We start from the raw sequence: 19,677 nt of genomic DNA, 5'->3' as shown, positions 1-19,677 counted from the left end.
CGATGGTGGGAGCGGTCTTAACCTCATCTTCGCCAGCACTCTGAGGAAGATGGGCCTGGACTTCAAGGACATGCTGGTTCCGAGCAAGTCCCCCTTCTACGGCATCGTCCCAGGTAACGCGGCACACCCACTTGGTACGATATTTCTCCGAGTCACCTTTGGCACGAGGGAGAACTACCGCACTGAATTCATCAAATTTTAAGTGGCTAACTTCGAATCTTCTTACCATGCAATATTGGGTCGTCCGGCACTTGCCAAGTTTATGGCAGTGCCACATTACGTTTATCTGCTTCTCAAGATGTCAGGACTCAGTGGAGTACTCACTCTCCGGGGCGACTTGAAGAAGTCGTATGATTGCAATCAGGAGGCGATCCAGTACGCTTCGACTACTCGTGTGCCAGATGCTTCGGGAGAAGTACTCGCGGCCGCGTAGCAGCTCTCTCAGTCTGGGCTGGAGATTCCTTCAAGAAAGGCCAGCAAGTCGAGCATCCAGTCGACAGATGACGTGGCCCTCAAGACGATCCAGCTCTAGGAGGGTGATCCATCTAAGATCGCCGTTGTCGGCGCGGGCTTAGGTAAGAAATAGGAACTCGCGCTCGTCAGTTTCCTACGGGCTAACTGTAAGCATCTAGGCCCTTAAGGTATGTTTCGGTGATTAATGACAACCATTATTGTGACTAATGAGTTTGTGCAGCTTTATAGATCATTATTGCTCATTTGGTTACATGTCAAAAGAGGCCCCTAATTTTCATTATTCAAAAAGGCGATCTCGGCATTCAACTCTATAACGTGTCAAGACTAAGGATCTTTCTAGTCCTAAGTGTCATAAGGTTGAGAAGGACACTTAGGTTAGTATAGGTTTTATAGTTTTGTAGTGATCGCACTATTAAGAGGGGTTTAGGCTTAGTAACTTGAGCATGGACATGGTCATTTGAAAATGGATGCACACAATGGTCACTCAGGTTTCCAGAAGCTCAAATAAGTGGATCTCAACTTATATCTCAAGAATATTTGGATTTCATTCAAGACTCAAGTCAGAAAAGGCAAAATCAGAAAAATCCTTATCACCGGATTAACCGACGCCTCAAGTTTTATATACGTCGGTTAAACGAGGTCAGCAGGTCTGGACAAGTCAATACACCGGTTAAAACGACGTTATTTGAAATTGGACGTCGGTGCAGTTGTCCAGAGACTCGGTTTTCAGTTGATCAGTGGACAACTACACTCACCGGTTAAACCGACGCTATTTGAATTTGGACGTCGGTGCAGTTGTCCAGGGACTTGGTATTTCTGTTGATCAATGGATGATTACACTCACCGGTTAAACCGATGCAACGACGGTTAATCTGCCCAAGCTGTAACGGCTAGTTTTCAGAAGTGGCAGTTTACATTCACCGGATAAACCGACGATGACTATTGGAGGGACGTCGGATTAACCGGCGCTACGCAGTTTTTCTGGCAGCTTTTTCTCCAACGGCTCTATTCGTGTGAGCTTCCTATATATACCCCTCCAATGGGTCATTCTACCACTCTTGGCACCAGGCAACATCCAAACACACATACTTTAGCCAAGAGCCACTTTGAGCTTCAACATTTCATACACTTGTTCATTCAATCATTCAAGAAGCAAGATTAAGGACTTGAGTAGAGAGAAGCTTGTGTGCATTCATTCTTTGTGATTGGTTCTTGCTCAAGTAAAGGCCTTAGCTTGTTACTCTTGGTGATTGGCATCACCTAGGCGATCTTGGTGATCGAGGTGATTCTCGCGGAGCTTGCCAAGGATTGTGGAAGCCCGGAGAAGAGATTTGTACGTGGCTTGATCTCCACCACACCGGGATGGTGAACGGAGACTCTTAGTGAGTGCCCTCGTCTTGGTGACTTGGGAGGTGACAATACTCTTTGTGAGTGTCACAACGTGGATTAGGGGTGTGTGCCAACACATCGATACCACGGGAAAAAATCCGGTTGTCCCTTGTCCACTTTACTTATTTCAAGCATTATCTTTCATGCAATTCATTCATGTGCTTGATTTAGGGATCACTAGTTAGCTCTACCTTGCTAGGCTTTATCTCTTTTCATCTTAACTAGCTTGTGTAGGTTGTTTAGTTATCCGGTTGGTGAATTGGAGCCTTTCTAGTTTTTGCATAGGTTAAGGTTGTTTTATCTTGTTTTAGAAATTGAAAAAGGCCCAATTCACCCCCCCTCTTGGTCCATCGATCCTTTCAATTGGTATCAGAGCCAGGTTGCTCATTTGGATCATTAGGCTTCACCGCCTAGAGCTATGGCCAAGATGGGTGGTTCGCCGCCTCACTTCGAGGGCAAGAACTTTGCCTATTGGAAAGTTCGCATGGCCGCATACCTTGATGCGATTGCCCCCGAAGTGTGGTTGGCAACTAAAGTCGGGTTCACCGGAGATCCCACCCCCGACCAATTAAAATGGAATGCTAGAGCTAGAAATGCAATTTTCGAAGCTATTAGTGAGGAGGTCTTTGCTAGAGTAAATGGCATGGACCTAGCAAGTGATATTTGGAAGGAACTCATTGAAATACATGAAGGTTCCACCAAAGTTCGTGAACAAAAATATCACTTGTTTAGAGCTAAGTATGATTCCTTCAAAATGCTAGCTCATGAAAATTGCAATGATATGTATTCTCGCTTGAATGTCATTGTCAAGGACATTAATGCACTTGAAATATCCAAAATTGACAGTGCATCCATCAACCGCAAGATCCTCATGCTCCTTCCGAAGCCCAAGTATAACATTATCAATGCTATGCTTCAAAAGGAGGATCTCGCCACAATGGAAGTAGGAGAACTTGTGGGAGAAATTCGCGCTCATGAAATGAGCATTCTTGGTATGACCGAAGAGCCAACTTCAAGCAAGTCAATTGCTCTAAAGACCAAGACAAACAAATCCCGCAAGCTCAAGATGGTCAAACAAGACTCAAGCTCAAGCAATGAAGAAGATGATCATCATGAGAGCTCATCCGATGTTGAAGATGATGGAGAGCTTGCTCTCATGATGAGAAAGTTCACACGCTTGAATGAGAAGATCAATAAAAAGGGCTTCAACTTTGACTCCAAGAAGGGAATGTTCCGGCCAATGGATGTCAAAAACAAGATTTGCTACAATTGTGGCGAAAAAGGACACATCCGTCCAAATTGCCCCAAGCCGGACAAAAGAAGCAAGGACAACAAGAGTAAGCATCGCCATGATTCAAGCGATGATGAAAAAGAGGAGAGGAAAAACAAAAACAAGAGATTTGGGAAGAAGAAGACCCATGACAAGAAGACCAAGCTCTTCCCGAAGAAGAAAGGGCATACCAAGAAAAGTTTCTTGGTGGAGAAACAAGAATGGGTGACCGATGTCTCATCAAGCGAAGACTCAAGTGATGAAGAAGACATTGTCACCATCGCCCTCACCAATGAAGAACCATCTCTACCTCCGCCTCCTATGTGCCTCATGGCAAAAGGTAACACCAAGGTATGTGAGGTAGATAATGAAGATGATAGTGATGAAGAGCTTGATCCAAATGAATTTACTAACCTCATCAATGAGTATACATCCGTCATCAAGAGGGAAAAGGGCAAAGTTAAAGTTCTTGAGAGCACTCATGCCAAGTTAGAGCTTGCCCACTCCGACTTACTTAGTAAGTACAATGACTTGCTCAAAAAGCACAATGAGTCACTTGTACTTGCTAAGCAAGTTGAAGAGAGCCACAAAAAGCTCAAACAAGAGCATAGGGAGTTGGCTCACAAGTATCAAGAACTTGAATTTGCTTATGAAGTAATTGACCCAAGTCTTGAGAAAGTTGTTAATGAAAAGGTCAATGCTTCTACTTCATGTGATGACCTACTCATTGATGCATATGCCACTAATGTTGTGCCCAAGCTTGGCTCTTCTAGGGAAAAGGAATTGATGGATCAAGTGGCAAGCCTCAAGAGTAGTGTGGAGAAACTCTCAAGGGGAGAATACATCCACAAGGAGATTCTCTTCAACAATGCCCGTGACTATGGTAAGAGAGGTCTTGGTTCATTTCCGGAGCCAAACATGGCTACAACTCCTTCTCCGGAGATCAAGACAAGCTTCATCAAGGAAGTTGGCTCATATTGCCAACATTGCCAAGTCACCGGGCACCACACTAGGGAGTGCACTTTACCATCACGTCCTCTTCCTAAATTACCCAAGAATTACTCATCAATGTTTCAAAATAATCATTTTCTCTTGAGTAAAGTGAAGGGCAAGGTGAAGGCCAAGTTCATTGGCAAAATTGCTAAGGAGTCGAAGAAGAAGCTCCCCAAGCAACTTTGGGTCCCAAAAGCTCTTGTCACACATGTGCAAGGCCCAAAGCTTGTTTGGGTTCCGAAAACTCAAAAATAAATTCTCATGTGTGTAGGTGAACTACAAAGCCGGTGGAAAACATTGGGTACTTGATAGCGGTTGCTCTCAACACATGACCGGCAATGATAGCATGTTCACCTCACTTGAAGACCCCGGCGATCATGAACATGTCACCTATGGTGATAACTCTAAGGGGAAAGTCTTAGATTTGGGTAGAATTGCAATTTCAAAAGATTTATTCATTTCAAATGTTTTGTTTGTAGAAGCACTTAGTTTTAACCTCATTTCTATTGCACAATTGTGTGATCTTGGACTAACGTGTGCCTTTGACAAGAATGGTGTTGTAGTGACTCATGAAAAAGACAAGTCATTGGTATTCACGGGGTTTAGGCATGGCAATATCTATTTGGTGGATTTCTCTTCGAAGCAAACAAGCACCATGACTTGCCTCTTCACCAAGTCATCTCTTGGGTGGCTTTGGCACAGAAGAATTGCTCATATTGGCATGAGCAACCTCAAGAAAGCCCACAAGAGAGGGATGATCACCGGCATAAAGGACGTCACTTTTGACAAGAACAAGCTATGCAAAGCATGTCAAGCCGGAAAACAAGTTGCAACTCATCATCCTATCAAGACGATGTTGTCTACCTCCAAGCCGCTCGAGCTACTTCACATGGATCTCTTTGGTCCAACTTCATACAAGAGCATTGGTGGTAACCTCTATTGCCTAGTAATTGTTGATGATTTTTCACGTTACACTTGGGTCATGTTTCTAGGCGATAAGGGTGAAACTCCGGAAATCTTCAAGTCATTTGCAAGAAAAGCTCAAAGGGAATGTAATTCCCCAATCGTGAAGATTCGGAGTGACAACGGCACCGAGTTCAAAAATATGAAGATTGAAGAATGGTGCGATGAAGAAGGAGTCAAACATGAGTTTTCCGCCACCTACACGCCACAACAAAATGGTGTGGTGGAAAGAAAGAACAAGACACTCATCACCCTAGCAAGAGCAATGTTGGATGATTATGGCACGTCCGAGAAGTTTTGGGCGGAAGCAATCAACACGGCGTGTCATGCATCCAACCGAGTGTATCCTCACCGACTCCTCAAGAAAACTCCATATGAGCTCATCACCGGGAGGAAACCAAATATATCATACTTTCGAGTCTTTGGTTGCAAATGCTTCATTTATAAGAAGAAAAGGCTCGGTAAGTTTGAAAGTAGATGTGATGAAGGTTTCTTTCTTGGTTATGCGTCAAACTCCAAAGCATATAGAGTATTCAATCAAAACTCCGGGTTAGTTGAAGAAACATGTGATGTGGAGTTTGATGAATCTAATGGCTCCCAAGAGGAGGTTGTTGGCTATGAAAATGTAGGGGATGAAGAGATTGAAGAAGCCTTGAAGAAGATGTCCATTGGGGATATCAAGCCGGAAGAGGTGCATGAAGGCAATGATCAAGGGGGAGGACCTTCCTCATCTACACCAAGCACCTCCACGGTATCTCAAGCACACTCCTAGCATAGGCTTGTGGTACCCCAAAGGCGCTAGCTTAGATCTCTTGGGATACTCGGATTCGGATTTTGCCGGAAGCCGTGTCGATCGCAAGAGTACCTCCGGGGGTTGTCACTTGCTTGGGCGTTCTCTAGTTTCTTGGTCGAGTAAGAAGCAAAATTCCGTGGCTTTGTCCACCGCGGAAGCAGAATATATAGCTGCCGGTGCATGTTGTGCCCAAATTCTATATATGAAGCAAACCCTCTTGGACTTTGGTGTGAAACTAGGAAGAATACCACTCCTTTGTGACAATGAAAGTGCCGTAAAAATTGCCAAGAATCCGGTTCAACACTCTCGCACAAAGCATATTGATATTCGCCATCACTTCTTGCGTGATCACGAAGCCAAGGGGGACATTTCCCTTCAAGGTGTGAGATCCGAGGAGCAATTGGCGGATATTTTCACAAAACCTTTAGACGAGAGTACCTTTGTTAGGCTAAGAAATGAGCTAAATGTGTTAGATGCGGCAAACGTCATGTAAGTTGCCATGTCATATAGAAAAATGCATACATATAGGACACTTGTCTAACCATGGTAAGATAGTGATGAGCAAGGGTTTAGCTAGAGGTGGTGGTCCACTTGTTTTCCTCTAGGCTTGTAGAAAGGCTCATCATGATGAAGCTTTCCGTGGGATCAAACTTGACAAGTAGATCTTAAATTCTCTCTATGCATTTCTTGTCAAATAGTTGTGCATCTCATGTTTACCTTTCTTTCGCATGTGTTTGTAATTTGCATTATCATTGCATGCGAAAAAGTCACAAAGGAGATCACTTGATGAAAATGAGACTTGTTTTACGTGAAAGATCTTAATTCATGAAAAGTGAAAAGAGTAAAGTGTTAGGTGCGTTATTGCCTAGTGAGCAATGCCATTGTGAGTTTGAAGCTTTCCTCCTTCAATATTCTTATGACATGGCTCATACATTTTAAATTGGCGCTTTGTCTCTCTTGCGACTTATCCTTGATTTTGAAAAGAAAAACTATTTAAGTTATTAAGCTATCCTATTTTGAGGGGTAAAGTCGCCTATGCAAGTCCATTAACTTGAGTTTAGTTGAATCTTATAAGTTCATTGGATTTAGCATAGAAAAGTGAGCTGAGAGAGGGTTTTTGGGTTCACCGGTTAAACCGACGTTCAATGGATCTATACCCATCGGTTTAACCGGCGTTACTAAGTGTCAGCCACAGCTCAGTCATTTCAGGCGTTCAACCGGCGTATACAAAATTTGCAGCATCGGATCAACCGATGAACAGAACACGACTTTGACCTGAAAATCAACTGTTATTTGCATCGTTCAACCGACGAGTTCACATTTCAAATCATCGGTTCAACCGGCGTACAGACACAGATTTGGCAGGGTTTCTGGTAAATTACACCGACGCGATCAACCGGTGTTCAAAACCTAAGCGTCGGATCAACCGACGATAAGAAAAATTGCGGGGTCCACATGTCATATTTCTCTCTTGCCCGCCAGCGTCTCCTCACACGCTTTCGTTTCCCGCTCGACCCCTCGCCTTCGCCCTCGCTCCTGTCACCGCCGCCGCCGTCCGCCGCTTTGCGCCGCCCGCACGCGCCGCCGCTCGCCGTCCGTGCGCCGCCGTCCGCGCGTCTTCCACCGTCGCACCCGCACATCCTGCACGCCGCCGCCGTCACCCGCCGCCCGCGCGCACGCGCACCGCCCCTCACTTGCGCCCGTGCGCCCTCGCGCCGCCGCCGCCTTCCACCGCGCGCCCAGCCGCGCACGTGCACCACCAGCACTGCCTCCGCGCCGTCACACCGCCACCCGCGCGCACGCGCTCCACCGCTCTCACGCCTGCGCCCGAGCGCTGCTCACGCACTGTGTCACCACCACTGCCGCTTTCCACGCTGTGCCACCCACGCATCACCGCGTCGCCCGCTTGCCACCGCATCGTCGCGTCCGTGTTACTCACTGTGTCGAGATGGGTCGTGACAAGAGGAAGGGGAAGGAGATAGTTGTCGAGGAGCCCGCTCGCAAGCGGACTCGCGCAGCGAGAGAGGCCGAGAGGGCCGAGATGGTGGCTAAGGCCGCCGAGGAGCAGGCGTCTGGCCGTGCTCGTCCGTTCGCGATCAGGGATCCAGCAGCCAGGGGCAGAGGCAGAGGCAGAGGAATGGGCCGAGTCAGAGGTGCCAGGGCCACCAGAGCCGCAGCAGCAGCAGCAGAGTCAGCGCAGTCACTCTCAGCGGCAGAGTCCGATTCAGCTTCAGAGTCAGAGCAGTCAGAGCAGTCTCAGGGGCAGGCTACACCTCAGTCACCAGCTCTACGACGTTCTGGCCGCACCCGGCAGACGTCCCCCGCAGAGGAGACTTCACCTGCGACCGAGCGTCGCACCGGACCTAGGACGCGAGGAGGCCACCAGCCTCAGGAGCCTCGCAGGTCCACCGCAGCAGCAGCAGCAGCTAGACGAGCCGAGGCCCTAGCGGCCGAGCGCGCAGTGTTCCGCATGGACACTGTCGTGCGTCTGGAGCCAGGTGTGCTGCTCCAGAACTTGACCAAGGCCAATGCGGCGAAGGTCAAGAGGCTCAGGTGGAGTGTACAGGAGGAGGAGTGGTTTCCCGTGACACGAGACAGCCGGGTCGATCGCAGATTCTGGACACTTCTTCAGGCCAGTTTCTACGAGACCTACCAGAGGCGGGGCCACAGGATTTTCCCTCACCGAGTACTGGACTGGGTTTCACTGAGGACAGCTGCAGGGGGAGCTGATGTCCGCGAGCACTTCGACCACTTCAGAGGTCTGCCCAGGTTGCTCTCGATTGAGAGGAACAGATATATTGAGGACTGGGTCAGAGTTTTCTACGCCACAGCTTGGATTGCCCCAGAGCGCAGAGCAGTTCACTTCATGTTTGGGGGGCAGGTGTTTGGGTTGTCCAGAGCGACACTCGCAGGGATTCTAGGAGTTGACCTGGTTGACGTCTCCCTGCACGAGATGGTATACGGTGATGCAGATCCACCTCGCAGGGCCATGATTGGCGGGATTGCACCTTCTCACGAGGCGATCTCACAGTGCTTCCGCCAGCCCTTCCCGGCTTCCTACGCCAGGGTTCCTAGCCTGCTGACCCCAGAGGCTTACGCAGTTCACATGGCACTCCGGAGGACTTTGCTCCCGAGGAGTGGCTACCCAGAGGGGTTCACTGGTCTGCAGCAGCTGCTACTACTTCACATCCTCACTCACGAGCCGTTCGATATTGTTGATTTTATTCTGGCAGAGATCGAGGATGTTATCACTGACGGGATGGGCGTAGTACGACAGTTTCCTTATGCTCACTGGATCAGTTTCATTTGCTCCATGATAGTGCCAGCTGAGTCACCCGTCAGTGCAGTCTTCAGACAGGACGAGGTTCCCTGGTTCCCCGTCTACCGCCCGACAGCACCCTCTGACAGGAGGAGAGGGAGACAGGCAGATCGTGCTGCCATGGCACGACTCTCACCCGAGGTACAGGCCCGAGTGGCCCAGGAGGACGAGGCATTACTTGCTGCAGAGGCACAGCTTCCCGGGGGAGATGATGAGATTCATTGGTCAGACCTAGAGTCAGACTCCTCCGAGGACGAGGAATACTTCCCTGCACCTGCTCCAGCTAGCCATGATCACGAGGCAGGAGGTTCAGGAGAGCCAGCTCCAGTGACAGCTGCTGCTACTACAGTCTCAGAGTCCCAGGTGTCTCAGCCGTCTGAGCTCACCGCACTTCTACAGCAGCTGGTCACACAGCAGAGAGAGGATCGTCGAGCCCAGGAGGAGGCCAGGAGAGCCCATGAGGCCCAGCTTGCACAGATTCAGAGGGAGGCCGCCCGAGAGCGAGCTGCTACAGAGGAGCGTTTCGTCGGCCTTATTGACAGAGTCTCTCAGAGGACGGACGCTCAGTTTCAGCAGATGCAGCAGGGCATGATGGCGATGTTCGGGATGATTTCACAGCTATACTCTCACACCGGACTCGCCCCTCAGCAGCCAGGACAGTCAGGCCTTCAGGGCGCCGGAGCACCACCACTCGCAGTTACACCAGCTCCGGCCTCCACTGCTCCAGCTTCCTCCGCGACCCCAGAGATTATGTTCTCATTGTCAGCACTTCTAGGGTCTGCGAGTCGTCCCCTCTTCTCTCCACTGCCTGCGACCTCACTCTTCCAGGAGTCACCCTCTGCAGTGCAGTCAGTTGGCCTCCCCGCAGTACCACAGCCACTACCTTCAGGGGGAGGCGGAGAGGTGTCCTTACTTCAGCAGTCGTCACAGCCGGCAGCATCAGCACTCACCACTTCAGATGTTGACACATCTTCTGCTGAGCCGGCTACTACTTCCACGGACCCTCTCCCAGGCAGTGCTAGCACCAGGGCCTCGACGACAGCCTCGACGACAGCCACACCTCCCGTCAGCTCAGCACCAGCAGGCCCTTCAGATCAGCAGCTACCGTCAGTCACTGAGGATCCACCATCTGACGACGACGACGATGATGATGACCCGGATCGCTTCCTCGCCGTCCCGCGGCACCCGGATCAGTAGCTAGCCTTTTTGTGCTTTGATGCCAAAGGGGGAGAGGGAGTCAGGGGGAGGGTAGCTTTAGAGAGAGCTCGATCAGGACTTTGCTGTCTCTTATTGTATTATATATTGTCTTATGTTTGGTTTTAGTTCATGGATATGTACATTTGTCATTTGAGCATGCTGAGCTTTTGAGACATATCTATGGATTTCGTTTAAGCCTTTGAGCTCTTTGGTTCCTTTCTTTCGAGTTTGCCTGTGTTTATTCTTGCCATATCCTTCTCGCTCTCTCGTTATTTATGTCAGTGTTGTCATCAATCACCAAAAAGGGGGAGATTGTAAGCATCTAGGCCCTTAAGGTATGTTTCGGTGATTAATGACAACCATTATTGTGACTAATGAGTTTGTGCAGCTTTATAGATCATTATTGCTCATTTGGTTACATGTCAAAAGAGGCCCCTAATTTTCATTATTCAAAAAGGCGATCTCGGCATTCAACTCTATAACGTGTCAAGACTAAGGATCTTTCTAGTCCTAAGTGTCATAAGGTTGAGAAGGACACTTAGGTTAGTATAGGTTTTATAGTTTTGTAGTGATCGCACTATTAAGAGGGGTTTAGGCTTAGTAACTTGAGCATGGACATGGTCATTTGAAAATGGATGCACACAATGGTCACTCAGGTTTCCAGAAGCTCAAATAAGTGGATCTCAACTTATATCTCAAGAATATTTGGATTTCATTCAAGACTCAAGTCAGAAAAGGCAAAATCAGAAAAATCCTTATCACCGGATTAACCGACGCCTCAAGTTTTATATACGTCGGTTAAACGAGGTCAGCAGGTCTGGACAAGTCAATACACCGGTTAAAACGACGTTATTTGAAATTGGACGTCGGTGCAGTTGTCCAGAGACTCGGTTTTCAGTTGATCAGTGGACAACTACACTCACCGGTTAAACCGACGCTATTTGAATTTGGACGTCAGTGCAGTTGTCCAGTGACTTGGTATTTCTGTTGATCAATGGATGATTACACTCACCGGTTAAACCGATGCAACGACGGTTAATCTGCCCAAGCTGTAACGGCTAGTTTTCAGAAGTGGCAGTTTACATTCACCGGATAAACCGACGATGACTATTGGAGGGACGTCGGATTAACCGGCGCTACGCAGTTTTTCTGGCAGCTTTTTCTCCAACGGCTCTATTCGTGTGAGCTGCCTATATATACCCCTCCAATGGGTCATTCTACCACTCTTGGCACCAGGCAACATCCAAACACACATACTTTAGCCAAGAGCCACTTTGAGCTTCAACATTTCATACACTTGTTCATTCAATCATTCAAGAAGCAAGATTAAGGACTTGAGTAGAGAGAAGCTTGTGTGCATTCATTCTTTGTGATTGGTTCTTGCTCAAGTAAAGGCCTTAGCTTGTTACTCTTGGTGATTGGCATCACCTAGGCGATCTTGGTGATCGAGGTGATTCTCGCGGAGCTTGCCAAGGATTGTGGAAGCCCGGAGAAGAGATTTGTACGTGGCTTGATCTCCACCACACCGGGATGGTGAACGGAGACTCTTAGTGAGTGCCCTCGTCTTGGTGACTTGGGAGGTGACAATACTCTTTGTGAGTGTCACAACGTGGATTAGGGGTGTGTGCCAACACATCGATACCACGGGAAAAAATCCGGTTGTCCCTTGTCCACTTTACTTATTTCAAGCATTATCTTTCATGCAATTCATTCATGTGCTTGATTTAGGGATCACTAGTTAGCTCTACCTTGCTAGGCTTTATCTCTTTTCATCTTAACTAGCTTGTGTAGGTTGTTTAGTTATCCGGTTGGTGAATTGGAGCCTTTCTAGTTTTTGCATAGGTTAAGGTTGTTTTATCTTGTTTTAGAAATTGAAAAAGGCCCAATTCACCCCCCCTCTTGGTCCATCGATCCTTTCACTAACCAAGATATATTCGCATGGAAACTAGCGGATATGCCAGGGGTGCCCAGGGAGCTGATCGAGCATAGTCTGAATGTACACCCAAAGGCTGTGCCGAAAAAGCAACGCCTGCGAAGGTTTGCCCACGACAAGCGTGAGGCGATTAAGCGGAAAATAGCTAAACTTCTTGGGGCTGGATTCATTAAAGAAGTAATCCATCCAGAGTGGGTAGCTAATCCCGTTCTTATAAGAAAAAAGAATAATGAATGGAGAATGTGTGTCGACTATACTGAGCTCAACAAACACTGTCCCAAAGATCACTTTGGGCTCCCGCGCATTGACCAAGTTGTCGACTCGACGGCTGGTTGTGTCCTTCTTTGTTTCCTTGATTGCTATTCAGGATATCATCAGATTGTGCTCAAGGAGGAGGACCAAATCAAGACAGCGTTCATCACCTCGTATGGGACATATGCCTACAAAACCATGTCCTTCGGGTTGAAAAACGCAGGAGCAACATATCAGCGTGCGATCCAGATGTGCTTCACGGATCAGCTGCATCGAAACGTTGAGGCCTATGTGGATGACGTGGTCATCAAGATCAGGGATTCCGATGACTTGATCGCAGATTTGGAAGAAATGTTCAGCAGTCTGCGTAGATTTTGGTGGAAGCTCAACCCAACCAAGTGCGTTTTTGGAGTACCTTCAGAGAAATTGCTTGGGTTCATCGTCAGCAATCGGGGCATCGAAGCCAACCCTGTAAAGATTTCGGCCATTACTGATATGGGGGCTCCGGCCACAATTAAGGATGTGCAGAAGCTAACAGATTGTATGGCAGCCCTGAATAGGTTCATCTCCCAACTCGGGGAGAGAGGACTACCCTTCTTCAAGCTCCTGAAACGCCAAGATAAGTTCCAATAGACGGAGGAGGCCGAGCGGGCTCTGCAAGATCTGAAACATCACCTTCAGTCTCCTCCGATCCTTACAGCACCATTGCCGGGGGAAGATCTACTACTTTACATCGCGGCAACAACTCATGTTGTCAGCAGTGCTATTGTAGTCGAGCGAGGCGAGGAAGGCCATGCATTTGGAGTGCAGAGGCCTGTCTACTTCATCAGTGAGGTACTCTCCGAATCCAAGATACGATACCCCGTCGTTCAAAAGCTTTTATATGCAATTCTAATTGCATCAAGAAAGCTGCGCCATTATTTCGACGAGTACAAAATCACTGTGATTACGGATTTCCCGCTGGTGGATATTCTTCATAATCAAGATGCCACGGGGCGTATATCAAAGTGGGCAGTGGAACTGGGGGCTTTGTCAATCGACTTCATGCCACGCACTGCAATCAAGTCTCAAGCTCTAGTCGATTTCATAGCTGAATGGAGGGAGAATCAAGTCCTAACTCCAGTCGACAAGCCAAAGCACTGGACCATGTACTTTGATGGGTCCCTCAAGCTCGATGGCGGCGGCGCCGGAGTTTTTCTTATTTCTCCACGAGGTGAACAATTGAAGTATGTCCTTCAGATCCTGTAGGAGGTATCCAACAATGAAGCCGAGTATGAAGCATTGCTTCACGGGCTTCATTTGGTGATATCACTAGGGATCAAATGACTACTTGTCTATGTCGATTGTCTTCTTGTTGTTCAGCAAGTCAACAAAGAGTGGGACTGCAACAAGGAGACGATGGACGCCTATGTGCAGGAAGTGCGCAAGTTGGAAAACAAATTTTCCGGCTTGGAGGTTCATCATGTGCTACGAGAGCACAATGTTGGCGCAGACATTTTATCCAAGCTGGGGTCAACTCGTGCTCAGGTTCCACCGGGAGTCTTTGTCCAGGAGCTCAAGCAGCCATCCATCAAATCTCCTCCATAGGTAACCATCGATGCGGGTCCCCAACAACCCGATCGAGAGGTTATGGCACTGCGGGAGGATTGGAGAGAGGCTTTTATCGACTTCATCCGAGATCAAAGGCTACCGGCAGGAATTGACGCCAGGAGCGTAGAGGCGGCACGCATCATGCACAGAAGTAAGGGTTTTGTCTTAGTCGACAACAAGCTCTACCGGCGTGGTGCCCATTCAGGTGTTCTCATGAAGTGCGTCACAAAGGAAGATGGCTACGACATACTGTGGGAGATCCACGAGGGTGTCTGCGGCAACCACGCAGCTTCAAGAATGTTGGTGGGGAAAGCATATAGGGCCGGTTTTTGGTGGCCCACTGCAGTATCCGATGCGGAGGATCTCGTGCGCAGGTGCCAAAACTGTCAATTCTTCGGCAAGCAGTCTCATGTTCCAGCCCACGGCCTCATCACCATACCGCCATCCTAGCCCTTTGCTTGTTGGAGCCTTGATATGATTGGGCCCTTCACAACGGCGCCAGGCGGTTTCACCCATGTGTTGGTGGCTATCGACAAGTTTACCAAGTGGATCGAGTACAAGCCGATAGCCAAGCTTACACCAGATCGGGTTGTTGATTTCATCTCTGATATCTGGCATCACTTCGGCTTCCCGAATACCATCATCACAGACTTGGGATCAAATTTCACGGCCAACTAGTTCTGGGAGTTCTGTAAAAATGCATGCATCGAGGTTAAATATGTCTCTGTTGCACACCTAAGGGCCAATGGACAAGTCGAAAGGGCGAACGGCATGATAATTGAGGGCCTCAAGAAGAGACTCTATGATGAATACAGCAAGAAGGGAGGCAAATGGATATACGAGCTGCCACATGTCGTCTGGGGGCTTCGGACTCAGTCGTCCAAAGCCACATGGCAAACTCCGTTTTTTCTCGTGTACGGATCTGAAACTATCTTGCCGGCCGACATCATGTGGAAATCCCCAAGGGTTAAAATGTACAACGAAGGCGAGGCGGACGAGGCGAGGCAATTAGAGCTCGATTCTGTTGAGGAGGCTCGCTGCACCGCTCTTGTTCAATATGCTCGATACCTGCAGGGGATTCGGCGGTATCACGATCGCAACGTGAAGGAGCGGTCATTCAGCATAGGCGACTTGGTCCTACGTCGCATCCAAGATGAGTCCGGCCTACACAAGCTCAACTCAAGGTGGGAGGGTCCGTTCGTCGTCAAGCAGGTTACAAGGCCAGGGTCATATCGACTAGAATACCCTGATGGCCAAGATATCCCGAACTCTTGGAACATCCAGAACCTGCGCAAGTTCTACCCATGAGAAGATGTCCGGGGATAGCTGAATCTCCGAGCGCCTAGGCAGTCTTTTTCCTCGAATCAATTTGGAGGCCATATGCCACAAGATTCGGGTTGTACATCTCTTCATGAACATACGGAGGCTACGACCACGTGCAACATTTATATAAATTGACTCCTTGTCATGAATTTTATGGAGGCCACGGCCACGTTCATATCTTATCGACTTCTTGTTTTGACTGAAGCCTCGGCTCCGTTCTTACCTTCTACAAATCGACTTCCGCCACGACCTTGAATGGTCGCTCACTACTGCATTTATCCCAACAAAATCGATCCGTTCGATTGGTTTATACCCAGTTTGTTGGATGGGCTCACATGACGAGCTACCTTGACTACATCCTGAGTCGTTGCACTCAGGGTAGTTTCATATTTTGCCTTACACACGGCAGACCCGCGGCGATGCCTGCGTTTGCTCCCAACGAGTTTGATCCACTTATTCGGTTCCTACTAAATTCGTGGAGCGCGCTCATATGAGGAGCGACCTCGACTACATCCAGAGTCGATGCACTCGGAGTAGTTCTGTTTTTCTGCCTTACGCACGGCAATCTCGCAACGGTGCTTGCATTCTTTCCTAACAGTTTAGACCCGCTCGAATGGGTTGTCGCTAAATTGTTAGATGAGTTCCTACTTGGAGCTATGGCTACCTTCAGGGTCGCTGCACCCGGGGTAGTGTCTACTACTTAGCCTTTAAGCCTGGATTCCAATTCAGCCAAGGCACACACACAAGTAGAGACATCAAATACAGGGGAATGAGCACTTGTCTCTTACACCCTAATCCTGCAGTACACTTTGAACTATTTGTTCTGATACAGGTTGGGCTTTTTGGAGGTATCGGTCGAATTGATCCTCGGTGCAATCCATAGCCATGTCCTGAGCAAATATCTCTAGTCGCGCGTCCGATAAAAAAGACTTCACAATTGCAAGGGCGTTGCTGACGCACGCGACCGGAGCCTCTGTGAGGAATTTGAGCACTTTCTTCGGGGCTTCGCGGAGTCGCTCTAGCAGGGGCCACAGGCTCGCTTCGCTTTCTTCTAGGGGATCCACCATGTCCACCAGCCCCCGGGCAGCCACCCTGAGGTCTTCCAGCTCCTTCTGCCGCTGCTCGTCCTTTTCGCCCAGCGTCTTGACTTGTTGAAGGTAGTCGGCGAATTGTTGTTCAGTATTGCTGATCACCTTCTGCAGCCTCTCGACGTCATCTGTACGGCGATAGAGCAGGTTCTTCACATCAGTAAGTAGCTCTTCTTTACACATTAAGACTCTCCTAAGTTCTATGGTGAAAAGTTTTTCAGAATCCAGGATGAATTGATAAGTGCAAGTACTCGAGGGGAGCAATGGCTTACCTTAGTGCGCTTTCTTTTGCTCTTTGAGTTGCACCTGGTGCGCGTTCTTTTGTGCCTCGAGCGCCTTCTTTTGTTCCTCAAGTTGCTGTTGGAGCTCGGAGTTGGCTTTCTCGAGATACAAGTTCTTCGTCTTCTCGTCGTCGACGCGCTTTTCTAGAGCAGCAAGTTCTTGGTGATCACTCACAACTTCCCGTAGTTTTTCTGATTTCTTCTAGGAGTCAGTGATCACATCCTGCATAAAAGAGGAGATCGAGTCAAAACTATTCGACAACGCATGCAAGCAGACGAATACTCGGGACTTACCATGGTAAAGTCATACAGTTCCTTGTAAGCTTTCCTGAAGCCCCTTATGTTCTCGGCTGTCAGCCTCGGGTCATCCACCAGGTCAGGTTGATGATGTTCTTGTATCCGGGCCCGGCCTTCAGCATTTCTCTAGGACCCTTTGATGTCCCGGCGGCTTCTTCAGGTGGTGTCTGCTGGGCACCTGCAAGTGCAAAATGTTTTTCAGAATATTGCGCCTGGGTCTCGGCAGTAAGCCGTGGGCGGTCAGATGCTTACCTGTGCCATCTATAGGAGCGGCATCAGGGGCCTCGACTTGTTCCCTACCACCGGCTCCGGTCTCGACTTGTTGGAGCTCGGGAGGCGGCAAGTCGGGCAGCGTCGCGTCCGCCTCGGGGGCTGGCTCCACGGGCGTCGACCCCTCAGGGGCTGACGGCTCAGGGGCTGGAGCTGCTGTGACTGGCCCTGTGCTTGTAGACTCTTCTCGGGTCGATGACCCGGGGGCTGGGGTAGTCGAGGCCGGTTTCAGCTGGAGGTTCACAGCGCTTGCAGCCCTGATGAAGTCGAGTCTGTCATTATGCAAGTCGAAAAAAGCAACATGTTTATTATGTAACTAGATGCAAACTTACAGTGTAGACTTCTTTTTGACGGCCCTTTTCACCCGTAATACCTGTCGCGGCGTTCTGTTGCTGGCGGCGGGGTTTCACCAGCCGGTGGCGTGGTCCCCGCCACGGCGATGGTGACAGCTGCGGCGGCTGATGGGGCTGCTCCCACCTCTTCGGGCTCGGTCCTGGGTGAAGAGGTGGAAGGACTACAAAAAGGACACTGTCAGCGTATAACAATATTGATGTTCAGCAATTCACCAAAGCAACAAATCAATACCTGGAAGATTTGATTGCTTCAGCTTTCCGCTTCCGCACTAACCGACGACCCTGCGGTACCAAAGGTATAGTTTCGGTCAACTCCACGGCTGGCCCGGAGGAGTTGTCCCTTCTCGCCTATCCTTCAGCTTCTTTCTCCACCAGGGGGTTCTCGTCCTCCGTGGAGTCGCTGCTACGCAGAGCCTGGGCTATACGGGCCCTCTTTGCTTCGACAGCGGCGCTGGGGAGGAGGTGGTCTGGTCGGGGGATGTCGGGTTGCAGTGGGTAGCTGCGGTATAGTTCTGTGTGTCCCTGTAGAAGGCTTTCAGTTAGCAACGGCAGAACAGAGTTCGTCTTCAACAAAAAATAGTCGAATACTTACCGGTTTGGGCGGATTTCGTGCGCAAAACAATCCTGGGACATAAGGCACGGCGTCCACGTCTAATAGCACCTGCTGGACTCAGAGGAGTGCGGCTTCGTCTGGTAGTTCCTCTGCGCACATGCGAGAAGGATCTTCAGTCCCCGCGTACTTAAATCCGAGCTTGTGGCGCAGTTGGATGGGTTGGACTCGACGTTTGAAAAATGAGAACATGACAGATGCGCCGGTCACTCCTGTCATCTTATGTGCCTCTATGATGTCTAATAGTTCCTCGACTTGATCCATATCTCCCCTAGAAAGTTCAAGATTCCACTCCGGCCTCACTACAGGTGGATTGTTTGATTTTGCTGGGAGTTGGGGGGCATGGCTCTCGATATAGAATCAGTGATTTTTCCACCCGGGAAGGTTGGAGGGGAATTTGTATGATAGATATTTATCCCCGGCCTGCTGACGCAGTTGGATGCCGGCGCCCCCTGCAACGGAAAGGTTTTTCCAGGTGGGCTGTGGTTTGACGCGGAAGAGGAAGTGGAAAAGATCCCAGTGGGGTTCGATTCCGAGGAAAGCTTCACAGAAATGGATAAAAATTGAAATGTGATAGATGGAGTTCGGGTTGAGGTGATGGAGCTCCAGCCCGTAATAATACAGAAGGCCGCGGAAGAAATAACAAGAGGGGAGGGCCAATCCCCATTCGACAAAATGGTAAAATGTGATGATTTCGTCAATATTTTTCATAGGGAAAGGTTCACGAAAAGAGGGGCGCCAATTGACAAGACTCTTGTCTTGCAGCAACCCCTCGGAAACTAGCCTATTAAGATCATGGAGGGAACACTTACTGTATGTCCACTCCCCGGTCGACGGCTGCGCCTCCTTCTTTTTCCCTTCGATTTCTGATCTCTTGGGCGCCATCTCCGGACCCGCTCGCCACGAGTTGCTCGGGGGCTGCGGGGAGAGGGGCGGGGAGATTGGGGAGGGAGGATTTCGCCGGGAGGATGGCGGCGGGCGCACGGCTCAATTTGGGGATTTTTTGAGGCTCTTGGTAATTTGCAGATTGGAAGCACAATCTTTACTTGGCAGTTACCGTGGGGTTAAATAACCAGCGGTTGGGGTAAAGTTCTACTGTTGCGAAGGTCAAGAGTCTTTTGAGGGAATATTCCGAAGATGAGGGGTCATTTGGTGGACTGTTTGGATTAAATATTCGATTAATCATTTTTTCAGGGTCAATTATCCCGAAAAAAGGGGTTTTTCAAATTCATGATCTAGCTTCCATCATTTGTACCATCATATTGGTAATTTACCATATCGA

This window comes from Panicum hallii, chromosome 8 (genome assembly GCF_002211085.1).
Source record: "Panicum hallii strain FIL2 chromosome 8, PHallii_v3.1, whole genome shotgun sequence".
NCBI classification, from domain to species: domain Eukaryota; kingdom Viridiplantae; phylum Streptophyta; class Magnoliopsida; order Poales; family Poaceae; genus Panicum; species Panicum hallii.
This window is presented reverse-complemented; position numbering follows the sequence as displayed.